At 43.0% G+C, this 14,876-nt stretch overlaps 1 protein-coding gene across 1 annotated transcript in view; it reads right to left on the minus strand.

Annotated features, from left to right (window-relative positions):
* The window catches only part of LOC132780585 (pleckstrin homology-like domain family B member 3), a 57,443-nt gene extending 47,446 nt beyond the window's left edge, over positions 1-9,997 (minus strand). Inside the window, exon 1 of the mRNA XM_067462097.1 lies at positions 9,791-9,997. The gene's annotated coding sequence lies outside the window, so the exon portion shown is untranslated. The remainder of the gene's footprint in view (positions 1-9,790) is intronic.
* Positions 9,998-14,876: the final 4,879 nt, after the last annotated feature.

Genomic DNA, 14,876 nt, shown 5'->3' on the forward strand with positions numbered 1-14,876 from the left:
CTTCAATATTACTAACTAGGATTAATTACATTTAGTAATTATGAACCGAACCCAGCCCTTTATTTGCTTAGTCATTATGTTGCTTTTAATTGTTTTATAATGTTGTCTGATTTTATGTTTGATATTGCTTGTTTTTCGATGCTTATTTTAACCTGTTTTGTTGGGCATGTCCCTTTATAAGGCACCCTGAGTCCCTTTGGGGAGATGGAGGCAGGGTATAAACATAAAGTTATTATTATTATTATTATTATTATTATTATTATTATTATTTGAAACACAACTAGATGAGTCCACAGGAGACACTCTGCTGGCTGTTGAATTGGATCACACGTCGGACATTTCCCAAGTGTCTAGGACTGTGCGATGTATCAGCGAATAATGCGTGCAGATCCCAGTAAGGTGGGCTTCTGCAGCTGGAAGATGGTAATTTTGTCAGTGCCGCCTGTGTTTAAGTGCAGGCCAAGGTCTTTAGGCACTGCACCCAGTGTGCCGATCACTACTGAGACCACCTTGACTGGTTTGTGCCAGAGTCTAATGAATGATGTGAATGCTGTACTTGCAACTGATGAGATAACAACAATGGAAGAAACCAACCAGCTTGCATACAACACAGCAGTTATTGTAACACAAGAACTTGGGATATAACAAATGAAACCTGCAAGAAAAATTATTGGAAAGCCAAAATGGAAAATAAGGCTGGAGTTAAAAATCAAGGTGCTCCTGACACACACCAAAGAAATGAGGGTGTGCATTAGATTTGCGCAATATGGTAAATACTTAGAATCATAGAATCATAGAGTTGGAAGAGACTTCATGGGCCATCCAGTCCAACCCCCTGCCAAGAAGCAGAAATATTGCATTCAAAGCACCCCTGACAGATGGCCATCCAGCCTCTGTTTAAAGGCTTCCAAAGAAGGAGCCTTCATCACACTCCGGGGCAGAGAGTTCCATTGCTGAATGGCTCTCACAGTCAGGAAGTTCTTCCTCATGTTCAGATGGAATCTCCTTTCTTATTTTGGGTTTCAGGTTTTTGAAAATGGAGGTGAACATTAGATTCAATTGCACAATAGACTCAAATAAATACGGTATTAACTTTTTCTAATTCTAATACAACTGCCCTAATTAGACAAAATTCTAACACACACAGTCAATATTACATTCTTGACCGCTTTCTTTTAAAATCAACTTCAATGTGTTACGCTAAAAAAAATGACTCCTCTACAACTCCATCTAAATTGTTCCTAATATAAGCAACCTATAATTTTGACCTATCATTTGCACCAGGCGTAGTTAACAGAGTCAACAATGACCACTGATGAGACAATAAATCCAAAACCACCTCAAAGGGACACATTTGACCAGCCAAACTTGTCCATCTTTCAAATCCTGTGCCTTTCCTGGAAGTGACTGTGGCTCAATGCTTGTCACATATATATTAACGATAATTAACAGCTTGGGCTCTGCCCAATTAAATCACGAATGCATTTCAGAGCATTGGATGTAACTGACTATCCATCTCAGTATTGCAATCCCATCTTTCTTCCCAGTGCTGGATTTATGACCAATGAGGCCCTGAGCTAGTTGTGATGTCCCTTCCTTGGGCACAGAAGAAGGTTGACCTGCTTTGTGACACACTCCTATGGGCTATCAACTCTATCATTATGTCTGGATTCACTTCGAAACAGATCACCTTCCAATTTAGAATTGCACCACATAAGCAAAATCCGTCGTAATTTTAATTTTCTTGCCAGGAAGATGTGCCCCCCTGGCCAACAGGGCCCTGTTCTTAAGCACACCTAAACAGAAAGGTACGGCACTGTTTCTACCCATCAAGAATGGGGTCAACGATGAACTCCTCCATTTTGGCCAAGGGAGATGCAAGTTCAAGTTCTTATATTCAGAAACACCCGAATAGACATCCTTCTACAAGCCGTTGCCTCTAACCTCATAGAATCTGTCAAGAGACTGTGCTATGAGTATGCTTTAATTCAACAAAAAATTAAAGGTAAATAATAATAAAACTAATAAAATTTTATTTATACCCCGCCACCATCTCCCCAAGAGACTCGGAGCGGCTCACATGAGGCCCAGCCCAACAACACATCAATAAAAACAACAAGCAATAAGCCAAATAAACAATACAATTAATATAACTCACATATAGACAATAACACACAAGTATTTAAGGTTTTCCCCTGGCATTAAGTCCAGTCGTGTCCGACTCTGGGGGTTGGTGCTCATAGAATCATAGAATCAAAGAGTTGGAAGAGACCTCATGGGCCATCCAGTCCAACCCCCTGCCAAGAAGCATCTCCCTTTCTAAGCCAAAGAGCCAGCATTGTTCGTAGACACCTCCAAGGTCATGTGGCCAGCATGATTGCATGAAGCACCATTACCGTTTCCACCTATTGATCTACTCACATTTTGCATGTTTTCGAACTGCTAGGTTGGCAGAAGCTGGGGCTGACAGCGGGAGCTCACTCAGCTCCCCAGATTCGAACCTGCAACCTTTCAGTTAACAAGTCCAACACCTCAGTGGTTTAACCCACTGCGCCATTGGAGGCTCCGATATTTTAAGATGGGCTAAAAAGAAATATGAAAACTTTAGGGATGGACACATCCTACTCCGCGGCTGCATGTGGCCCCCTGAATATTGATATAGTCCCCGACCCCAGCAGATTTCTTGGGCTGCCCTTTCCTGGGCAAAATACATGTTGTCATACTCAAGACAGAATGCAACCCTTTCAATTGGAACACACAATAATGCCCAGTACAATGGAAGGTAAGGAGGGCCAGTGTGACACAGTGGCTTGGGTGTTGGATCAAGATACTGGGGGTGCATCTTATTTATTTATTTTTATCAGAATATATAATTAACTGTTTTTCCAAAAATAAAAAAACCTACATCTAAGTCGTGAAAGTACACAATATTTTTAAATGAATTGGAAATTAATTGTGTGTACATGTAGGTGTGTGTGTATGCAGCTTATTGACGGACTGATGTCGAAGCAATGTTCAATGAGATTTGTTCAAACTGCTTTTAAGCCCACCATTTTAAGCCCAAATCTATATAAATAAAAATGTAATGTTCAATTGTGGGATTAACATAACTCAAAAACCACTGGACGAATTGACACCAAATTGGGACGCAAGATATCAACTAACCCAAGGAGTGACCATCACTTAAAAAATGATTTTGTCATTTGGGAGTTGTAGTTGTTGGGATTTATAGTTCACCTACAATCAAAGAGCATTCTGAACTCCACCAACAATGGAATTGAACCAAACGTGGCACACAAGACCCTCGTGACCAACAAAAAATACTAGAAGGGTTTGGTGGGCATTGACCTTGAGTTTGGGAGTTGTAGTACACCTACATTCAGAGAGCACTGTGGACTCAAACAATGATGGATCTGGCCCAAACTTGGCATGAATATTCCATATGCCCAAATATAAACACAGACAGAGTTTGGGGGAAACAGATCTTGACATTTGAGAGTTTTAGTTACTGGGATTTATAGTTCACCAACAATCAAAGAGCATTCTGAAACCCATGAACAACGGAATTGGGGCAAACTTCCCACACAGAACACCCACAACCAACAGAAAATACTCAAGGCCATCCAATCCAACTCCTATCATCAGGGTAAGAAAACGTAATCAAAGCCCTTCTGAAAAGAGCCATCCAGCCATAGATATAGATAAATATATATGATTCACACACAGAGAGATACAGTATCATAGATTTGAAAGGGACCCCTGAAGATGGACAGTTATATGTTGCATGTTCCAGAGTAGGCAAACCAAACAATCTCCACATCAACACTGACAAAGAAACAAGAAACACTGATTACCTACAGGCATAAATAAATTACATATATTAGAAACCAACACGTTCTCTTTACTTTATTTTCCAGATCACCAGACTGGGCCACAGCAACACGTGGCAGGGGATGGCATATATATATATATATATATATATATATATATATATATATATATATATATATGGCATGCCATCCCCTGCCACGTGTTGCTGTGCCACGTGTTGCTGTTGCTGTGTTTGATGGATTAACATAACTCAAAAACCACTGGACAAATTGACACCAAATTTGGACACAAGACACCTAACAACCCAATGTATGTCCTTCACTCAAAAAAATTGATTTTGTCATTTGGGAGTTATAGTTGCTGGGATTTACAGTTCACCTACAAGCATTCTGAACCCCACCAACAATAGAATTGGGCCAAACCTCCCACACAGAACCCCCATGTGGGCCACAGCAACGCGTGGCAGGGGACGGCTAGTATCTACATAAATAAAAATGTAATGTTTGTTTGTGGGATTAACATAACTCAAAAACCACTGGACGAATTGACACCAAATTTGGACACAAGACACCTATCGGGCCAACGAGTGACCGTCACTCATGAAAACACAGTGGAAGAGATTTAAAAAGCCAAAAAAATAAAAATTACATTACAGCACATGCACAAAACCACATATATACACATAGACACATGCATACACACACAAAACACATATACACATACTGGGCCACAGCAAAGCGTGGCAGGGGACAGCTAGTGTGTGTGTGTGTGTACAAATTTGGGTTGTTCTTTTGAATCCTAGCATGAGTAGCTTCGTGTCCTTGCTGCCGAGAGAAAGACAGGAACTGTCAGATAAAGAAATACTTCTCGGCCGCTATGCGTAATGTCCAAGTTGGATAATTACGGCTTATCCGCAAAGCTGCAGTGGAAGAAACGACTTTGCTCGGCTGTTTTCCAAAACCAGTCAAACAAGAAAGAGAGAGAGCGAGGTACAAAAGTGTGGCTGCAGTGACCTGGTACAAAAACAACTTGGAAAGACCTGAGCCTGGCTCCATTCCAGCTTCACTTCCTTATGGCGAAACACCATTGACCTCTTTCTCTCCCTGCACCAGCCAACACTCCTTGTTCTTTCACCTTTGCAAACTACCCTTCCCCCTACACACACACATATATAGACACAGAAGTTAGCATTTCCAGGAACTCTCAGGATTAAAAGAAAAAAGTCCCTTACTTTCCTTAAAACAACCCCTTTCTATTCTCCCAGGACCTGACTTTCTGAAGCACCACAAATCCAGCCCTCTTTTCTGGGCTTTCCAGACCGCACCGCAATCTGAAACCTAGCATTTAATTCCTCTTTTTGGTCAGGGGAAAAATGGGTTCTTAAGAAGAGAATCAAATGTTCATCATTTCTTTTTTTCCCAGAGCTGGGGGAAATTATTTTTGCCAACTTAGGCTCTCATAATCCCCAACCAGCTAAGAACTGTGGTTGGAAAGTGTTAAGTTTTCCGAAGTTGCTGATTTAATCATTTCATATAATCATAGAGTTGGAAGAGACTTCATAGGCCATCCAGTCCAACCCCATTTGGTCAAGAAGCAGGAAAATTGCATTCAAAGAACCCATGACAACTGTTTGTCCAGCCTCTGTTTAAAAGCCTCCAACACACTCAAAGAACAGAGAGTTCCACTGCTGAACAGCTCTCACTGTTAGGAAGTTCTTCCTAATGTTCAGGTGGAATCTCCTTTCCTGTAGTTTGAAGCCATTGTTACGTGTCCAGGGCAGCAGAAAACAAGCTTTCTCCATCTTCCCTATAATAAACTTTATCTATATAAATAAAAATGTAATGTTGATTTGTGGGATTAACAGAACTCAAAAACCCCTGGGAGAATTGACACCAAATTTGGACACGATGCACCTAACAACCCAATGTATGTCCTTCACTCAAAAAATTGATTTTGTCATTTGGGAGTTGTAGTTGCTGGGATTTATAGTACACCTACAATCAAAGAGCACTCTGAACTCCGCCAATAATGGAATTGAACCAATCTTGGGACACTGAACTCCCATGACCAACAGAAAATACTACAAGGGTTTGGTGGGCATTGACCTTGAGTTTTGGAGCTGTAGTTCACCTACATCCAGAGAGCACTGTGGACTCTAACAATGATGGATCCGGACCAAACTTGGCACGAATATTCAATACGCCCAACTAGGCACACAGATGGAGTTAGGTGGAAATAGACCTTTACATTTGAGAGTTGTAGTTACTGGGATTTATAGTTCACCTAAAATCAAGGAGCATTCTGAATGACAGAATTGGAGTAATCTTCCCACACAGAACCCTCATGACCAAGAAAAAATACTTAAGGCAATACAATCCAACTCCCTTCACCAGGGCAAGAAAATGTAATCAAAGCCCTCCTGACAAAGAGCCATCCAGCCATAGATATAGATAGATAGATATGATTCACACACAGAGATATAGTATCATCAATTTGAAAGGGACCCCTAAAGAAGGACAATTATATGTTGCATGTTCCAGAGTAGGCAAACCAGACAATCTCCACATCAACATTGACTTAGAAACAACAAAGAATACTGCTTACCCACAAGCATAAAGGGATTACATATATTAGATACCATTACTTTATTTTCCAGATCACCAGACTGGGCCACAGCAACGTGTGGCAGGGGACAGCTAGTTTATAAAAATAAACTCTCACACCTACCTCCAACAGACAAGAGTGCTTTGTCCCACCCTGGTCTTTCCACAGATATATAAATCCAATTTTCCTAGTTCCAACAGACCTCACTACCTCTGAGGATGCTTGCCATAGATGCAGGCAAAACGTCAGGAGAGAATGCCTCTAGAATGTGGCCATACAGCCCGAAAAACCTTCAACAACCCAGTGATTCCGGCCATGAAAGCCCTCAACAATATATAATAATAAACTTTATTTATACCCCGCCACAATCTCCCCAAAGGGGACTCGGGGCTGCTAACATGAGGCCAAGCCCAAAGATACAATACAGCAAAATAAAGTGCAAAATACAACAACAAAAATTACATCACAATAAAGTACGTACATACAGTGGCAAAATAAAATAAACAAAGCAAAATAGCATAATAGAAAATCGAACAAAATGGGCAGGCCAAATGGACAAAATAAAATGATAAAACCCTGGATGAGGTAGGAGTAGAAAAACTGTATTTGAGAAGACGAACAATATGGTTAGGTCTTCAATTTAGGATGGGGGAAAGTGCATTTAATGAGTTCCCCCTTACATATTTATACATGGCTTTCATCATGTCTCCTCTCAGCCTTTTCTTCTTCAGGCTAAACATGCCAAGGTCTTTAAGCCGCTCCTCATAGCGCTTGTTCTCCAAACCCTTGATTCTTTTAGTCGCCCTCCTCTGGACACATTCCAGCTTGTCAACATCTCCCTTCTATTGTGATGCCCAGAATTGTACACAGTATTCCAGTGTAGTATCTGGCAGTGTAGACTCATATAATCCAGTTCAAAGCAGATAATCTGGGATCAGATCCTGGGATATAGGGCAGTGTGGATCCCCAAAAATCTCCTCACTCCCCAAAAATCACAATGACTTCTAACTCAATCTCTAAATCAGCAAAGAAAACAGACAAGCTGGAAAAAACTGACTCAAACTCTTATTATTTACTATTAAGGAAGACAGATGCTCATTGGGAGCCCCTTATCTTTCCAAGGTCATCCTTTTTTGACACACACTTACCTTCTGAAACAATTCCTTTAGTCCTTAGATAAGGTTAGAAAGGGGCGTGTGTGAGTCTCCGAAGCCAAGGCTTCAATCAATCCTGACTTCACACCAAGACGGGAATAGCAATCCTTTCCTGTCTCCCAGCCTCTTCCTTAGGACCTCAGTTGGTGGATGATGGTGCCAATAACACCTTTCCCAGTTTTTCTATCCTTGCCCTTCCTGGTTTTCCAAGGTGTCCCTCCTCCTCTCCTCCCTCTTTTGCATCATCCCCCACACTTCCTCCCCAGCCAGAATTTCCTTTGATGTTGGACTACAGCTCCCAGAATCCCTAACCATGAAGGTCTTTCTTTGTGGACTGCAAATCCCAATGTTCTCTGAAGTAGCCCAAGTTGTTGGAATTAAGCAAAAACTTCTCTCTAAATCTGGACTCTAATAAAAAGGTGGGATGATCAATAATTGAGGAAGAGGAAGAACTTAGAGCAGTTATGGCCCAACTTGGGCCTGCCAGGTGTTTTGGACTCCAACTCCCACCATTCCTAACAGCCTCAGGTCCCTTCCTTTTCCCCCTCAGCCGCTTAAGCTGAGGTTGTTAGGAATGGTGGGAGTTGGAGTCCAAGGGGCCTGAGGCTGTTAGGAATGGTGGGAGTTGGAGTCCAAGGAGCCTGAGGCTGTTAGGAATGGTGGGAGTTGGAATCCAAGGGGCCTGAGGCTGTTAGGAATGGTGGGAGTTGGAGTCCAAAGGGCCTGAGGCTGTTAAGAATGGTGGGAGTTGGAGTCCAAGGGGCCTGAGGCTGTTAGGAATGGCGGGAGTTAGAGTCCAAGGGATCTGAGGCTGTTAAGAATGGTGGGAGTTGGAGTCCAAAGGGCCTGAGGCTGTTAAGAATGGTGGGAGTTGGAGTCCAAGGGGCCTGAGGCTGTTAAGAATGGTGGGAGTTAGAGTCCAAGGGATCTGAGGCTGTTAGGAATAGTGGGAGTTGTAGTCCAAGGGGTCTGAGGCTGTTAGGAATGGTGGGAGTTGGAGTCCAAGGGGCCTGAGGCTGTTAGGAATGGTGGGAGTTGGAGTCCAAGGGGCCTGAGGCTGTTAGGAATGGTGGGAGTTGGAGTCCAAGACACCTGAAGGGCTCAAATTGGCACATGCCTGGCTTAGAAGTTTCTTATTTTGACACGGAAAATAAACTCAAGCAGTTACTTCTCTCTGAAATGTATGCTGCTGAATTAAATAGGTTGGTTTGGAAGGTGCCTCTGGACTTTGACTCTCAGAATCCCTGGGTATCTCTGGATGATAGGCACTGTAGCCTCCCCCCCCCCCCCCCCAAAAAAGAGCATTTTCTCAAGCTAGCCTGGAACAATGTATCTTCGAAGGCTTTCATGGCCTGAATCACTGGTTTGCTGTAAGTTTTTCGCTACCTCTAAGGATTTATATATCTAATAATGTCACTTTAATTAGCATTAAATGTCTTTGGAGCTTCAAAGCCTGAATGATTCCTGCCTGGGGGAAATGCTTTGTTGGGAGGCAGGAAGCAGACAGGCTTTGAAGCTGCAATGCCATTTAATGCTAATCAAGGTGGCCAATTGCAACACTCACACTTGCCTCCAACAGGCAAGAGTTCTTTCTCCCATCCTGGACACCCTAAGACCTCTCAACAAAGGACTCCCCCGGGCAGCAACTAGCCAGGCTTTGAAGCTTCAAGACCATTCAATGCTATTCAAAGTGGCCAATTGCAACATTCACAACTGCCTCAAACAGACAAGAGTTCTTTCTACCACCCTGGACACCGTAACACCTCTCAACAAAGGACTCCCCCAGGCAGCAACCAGCCAGGCTTTGAAGCTTCAAGACCATTCAATGCTATTCAAAGTGGCCAATTGCAACATTCACAACTGCCTCAAACAGACAAGAGTTCTTTCTCCCACCCTGGATATATAAACCCCATTTTCCTAGCTCCCAACAGTCCTCACAACTTCTGAGAATGCCTGCCACAGATGCAGTCGAAACGTCAGGAGAGAATGCTTCCGGAACATGGACATAAAGCTTAGAAAACTCACAGCAACTTAGGCAGGAACACTTTGGGAGTCTGATCCTTTGGGATCGACAGCTGCCAATCACATGGTGAAATATCCCTCCCGAAGGTCGTAAGAAGGGACCAGTATCCCCCACCACCACCAAAAACCAGTCAAAGACACACATTTGGATTGGGTTGTTGTTGTTGCCCTGTTCCTACCTTCTCCCGCTGCCTTCGCTTGCAATGTCAGCTTCCAAAGGTTCCGCTCCTGCCCTCCTGGTGTTCAAACAAGTTTTACAACCCTTTGCTTGAAGGGGAAAAAAAGAAAGAAACCAAACAAAACTTGTGACATCAGAGCTTGGAAAAAAACAGCAAGGGATGGATGGAGGGAGAGAGAGAGTGAAACCAAGCCAGCCTCCTGCAAAGGAACTAACTGCACCAATAGTCAACAAGGAGTGGAAGAGTGAAACCAAATGGGAATCCTGACTATAATCTCTCTACTGCAGTTTTCTAGCGTTGGAGCAGGAAAAAAACTGGGAAGTTCTCTATTTCTGGGTTGCTGTGACCATGTTCCAGAGGCATTTTCTCCCGCCTTGGACCTTCCACAAATATATAGACCTCACTTGACTAATTTCCAACAGACCTCACAACCTCTGATTTATTTATTTTTTATTTATTTATTTCTAGCAACCCCCATAGGAGGACTCAAGGGCTTATGTCTTGGCAACAGTTTGATACCTTGGGAAGTCTTACTTGGTCATGGTAGTCCACACTCTGGTTACATCCCGTTTAGACTACTGCAACGCTCTCTACATGGGGTTGCCTTTGAAGACAGCTCGGAAGCTCCAACTCATCCAACGCTCGGCAGCCATGATTTTAACAGGAGCGGAGCGCAGGGAGCATACAACCCCCCTGTTGCGCCAACACCACTGGCTACCGATCTGCTACCGGGCTGAATTCAAAGTGCTGGCGTTGGCCTTTAAATCCCTAAACGGTTCCGGCCCAAGCTACCTATCCGACCGCATCTCTGCCTATGAACCCACCAGGACTTTGAGATCTTCCGGGGAGACCCTGCTCTCGATCCCACCTGCTTCTCAAGCTTGGCTGGCGGGGACGAGAGATAGGGCCTTCTCGGTGGTGGCTCCTCGGCTGTGGAACGCCCTTCCTACAGACATTAGACTAGCACCATCTGTAATGGTATTCCGCAAAAAAGTGAAGACCTGGCTGTTTGAGCAGGCGTTCGAATAATTAGTGCAATGATTGGTTAATGAACACTGAAATGGAACAATGGATGACGAATCTGGAACATGTTTTTGATGACGAGACGACAGTGAATGGGTATTGTAGTAACTGTTTATTAATTGTGTAATGTATTAGGTTGTTAACTGTTTCTATACTGTAGCACTGAATTTTTGCTGTTCATATTTGTTGTGAACTGCTGTGAGTCGCCTTCGGGCTGAGAACAGCGGTATATAAGTAAGGTAAATAAATAAATAACATAAACAAATACAACAATATAACAACAATTCAAAACAATAGATAAAACATTGATTAGAACAATTAGCATTATTGTCAGCTATATATGAGGGTTGAATGAAAAGTAATGCCTCCACCTTCGTTATTTAGGTTTGAATGGCAATATTTTAATAAATCAAATGCATAAATAATCCTTAGAATGTGCTCTTTAACTACCACTATTCACTTTTCCACATAATTACCAGACAATTGGATACATCTCTGCCAACAATGAACAAGTTTTCTGAAGCCATCACAGAAGAAGTCGACACTGTTTCCGCAACCAGCGTCTCACAGTTCTCTCATCCTGGGTACCCATTGTGCACAGATCTTCTGATAGCCAAGCAGAGCAATAATGTGACCCACACGTTCTTGTGAAATGCCAATTATGCTTGAAATTTCTCTCTGAGTGATACGACGATTGTCCTGAATCAACGTATCAACCTTTTGCTTGTGAAACTCGGTGGTTGCTGTCACAGGATGTCCAACTCTTTGTTTGTCATGCAAGTCAGATGTTCCCACCTCAACATCTTTAAACTTACTCACCCAACGACGCACAGTACTCACATCAACACAATCACCATAAACAGCTTGCATTCTCTGATAAATCTCCTTTGGGGTGACACCTTCAACAACTGCACATTGCTTAAGTCGCATTTACCGATTGTCTGCACAGGGTTCCATACTTTGCACTTTAACAACACAACCATTCAATGCTAAGGCTTCCCACCCAAACGGAACTGTAGAGGAGAGTCTACTGAACAAGCCAGTACCTGCCGCATATGTTGCTTAAATCACATTGACTGACCGTCTGCGCAGGGTTCCATACTTTGCACTTTAACAACGCAACCATTAAATGCTAAGGCTTCCCACCAAAACGTAACAGTAGAGGAGATTCTACTGAACAAGCCAGTACCTGCTGTACACCAGTACTGCCATCTGTTGAGGAGTTACGAAGGTGGAGGCATTACTTTTCATTCAACCCTCGTAACCTCTGAGGATGCCTGCCAGAGATGTGGACAAAACGTCAGGAGAGAACGCTTCAGGAACATAGCCATACAGTCGGGAAAACTCACAGCAACCCAGTCATTCTGGCCATGAAAGCCTTCAACAATCCTGATATTGTCTGTCTGTCAGGAAAGATGGCCCTTTTCCTTTTGTTGTTGATATCTGTCGGATTCCTATCTATTAAAGCGCAGAGCCATACATGTCTACCACTCCTTTATGCATGCACACAGCCTCTTTTTCATTATATAACTCACTTTTGCCAGGAGCAAAAAAGCCTGAAATAATATTTGTTCCTCATAGATCTGGCACTGGGGAAGGGACACGTGTGGGCTGAGATCTTAGGAGGGTGAAGACGTTCATTCCTGGAGTTATACCAGCCAGCTACAGGAGTGGGAAATGGGTTATACTGGTTACAACAGCCTGGAGATGGGAGAATGCAGGAAGCAAGGCTGTCAGCTTGAGCTCTCCAACTTAAAAGAGACACAAATCAGCATGCAGCAAGGACGACGAAAGGGAGAATTGAGATCGACAACACAGCTCTAGTTGAGAGAGTTTTGCCTCTGTGCCATCACTTGGGTTGGCACTACCCAGCGCACTAACTCATGGCGTCACCCCGTGGATCTTCTCCCCAGAGCAGACCAAGTTATTGGAGCTAAAATACTAGAAAATTTAACAAAATCAGACTATAAAAAGCCAGCCACATCAAACACAACAGCTCATGCTTGTAGCGTGTGCAGACAAACACATGTGATGCCAAACGTCATTGCAACTGGATAATAATGATCAGTGTGTCTGCACATTAGAAAGTTCAGAAAGTAAAGTAGCGTGTAATTTTAGTCTTGCATGCTGATATAGCACTGAAATGCTCTTGTAGAGCTAATGAAAAAAAATGTTTTTTTTTTTGGTTATAGGTAAGTATAGCTAAGTAAAGGAATGAATTTCTGCTGAAATACAATGGTTTAATAGATAGTTGTTTTGGTGTCATCTTCTCTGACTGATAGTGTCACCCAGGCGCCTTCTACACCGCCATATAAAATTCAGATTTTCTGCTTTGAACTGGATTGTATGGCAATGTAGATTCATATAATCTAGTTCTAAGCAGATAATGTAGATTATTTGCTTTGATAATCTGGATTATGGAGGTGCCCCTGGTGGCACAGTGGGTTAAACTGCTGAGCTTCTGAGCTTGTTGACCGAAAGGTCGCAAGTTCGATTTCGGGGAGCAGCGTGAGCTTCCGCTGTCAGCACTAGCTTCTGCCAACCTAGCAGTTCGAAAACATGCAAATGTGAATAGATCAATAGGTACCACTCCGTCAGGAAGGTAACGGCGCTCCATGCAGTCATGCCAGCCACATGACCTTGGAGGTGTCTATGGGCAACGCCGGCTCTTCAGTTTAGAAATGGAGATGAGCACCCCACCCCAGAGTCAGATATGACTGGACTTAATGTCAGGGGACAACCTTTACCTTTACCTTAATCTGGATTATATGGCAGCATAGAAGGGGCCTCAGTACAATTTGCACACCCCTGCTGTTGCCACTGCCCAAGGTGCTTCCAAATTTTTTCAGCTGCTTTTAGGATATCCCAGTTTTTGTTTTCTCCTTCCATTTTCATCCTTTTGCTCTCTGTTGACTTTAACTGCTGCAAATGAAGTTCAATGTACAGAAGTAATTTGAACCCAACTCTATAGGGACAAAAAGAAAGGAGTTGAACCTGCTGGAGCATGTAAGAAATCAGTGTGTGTGTGTCAACTGTAAAATAAGATGCATGAAACTGATTGTTTGGGCTATGCCTGGGGAGCTAGCTTAGCCTGGGCCTTTTGGACACCGTCACATTTTTCAGGTACTTGCTTTTTATTTATTTATTGTGTCAGGCGCAACCAGACATTTGTATTACATTTTTAACAAAACAAACAGACAAAACACAAAGTTTGCAAGCTTGGTAGTTGATTAAATGTCCTTTGACCAGTATCTGGCCACTTGGAGTGCCTCTGGTGTAGCTGCAAGAAGGTCCTCCATTGTGCATGTGGCAGGACTAAGATTGCATTGCAGCAGGTGGTCTGTAGTTTGCTCTTCTCCACACTCGTATGTCGTGGACTCCACTTTGTAGCCCCATTTCTTGAGGTTGGCTCTGCATCTCGTGGTGCCAGAGCACAGTCTGTTCAGCGCCTTCCAAGTCGCCCAGTTTTGTGTGTGCCCAGGGGGGAATCTCTCATTTGGTATCAGCCATTGATTGAGGTTCTGGGTTTGTGCCTGCCACTTTTGGACTCTCGCTTGCTGAGGTGTTCCAGCGAGTGTCTCTTTGAATCTCTCTAAAAGGACATTATGTGAGTCGGTGTAACTGATTATATGATTGTATATATGTTGTTCCGTATTACGAAGAGTAAACTACTTGTTCTTTATTGATCATCTGAATGGCATATTTTCTTTCTCTGGCAGGGCAGTGTGTGGGCTGACCAAACATGAACTTTGCGTGATTTTCATTATGTCACAATTTTGTTTACCGGAAAGTTATCCGAAAGGGGAGGGGATGATGCCGTTTCATTCAGCAGAGATTCGGCCCATTGGCTACAATGGGAAACTTTAAAGGCTCAATCCTCAGTTATTTTAAGACCTATCTGTATGAAACCTATCTCAGTTGCAGCCCCTATTTATTTATTTATATCATTTTTACCCCGCCCATATCAGCCCAAAGGCAACTCAGGGCAGCGAACAATCGGCACAATTCGATGCCATCAATAAAAACAAAACATCACATTACACTATATCTAAAAACATCAAAC

Source organism: Anolis sagrei, chromosome Y (assembly GCF_037176765.1).
Source record: "Anolis sagrei isolate rAnoSag1 chromosome Y, rAnoSag1.mat, whole genome shotgun sequence".
Classification (NCBI taxonomy): domain Eukaryota; kingdom Metazoa; phylum Chordata; class Lepidosauria; order Squamata; family Dactyloidae; genus Anolis; species Anolis sagrei.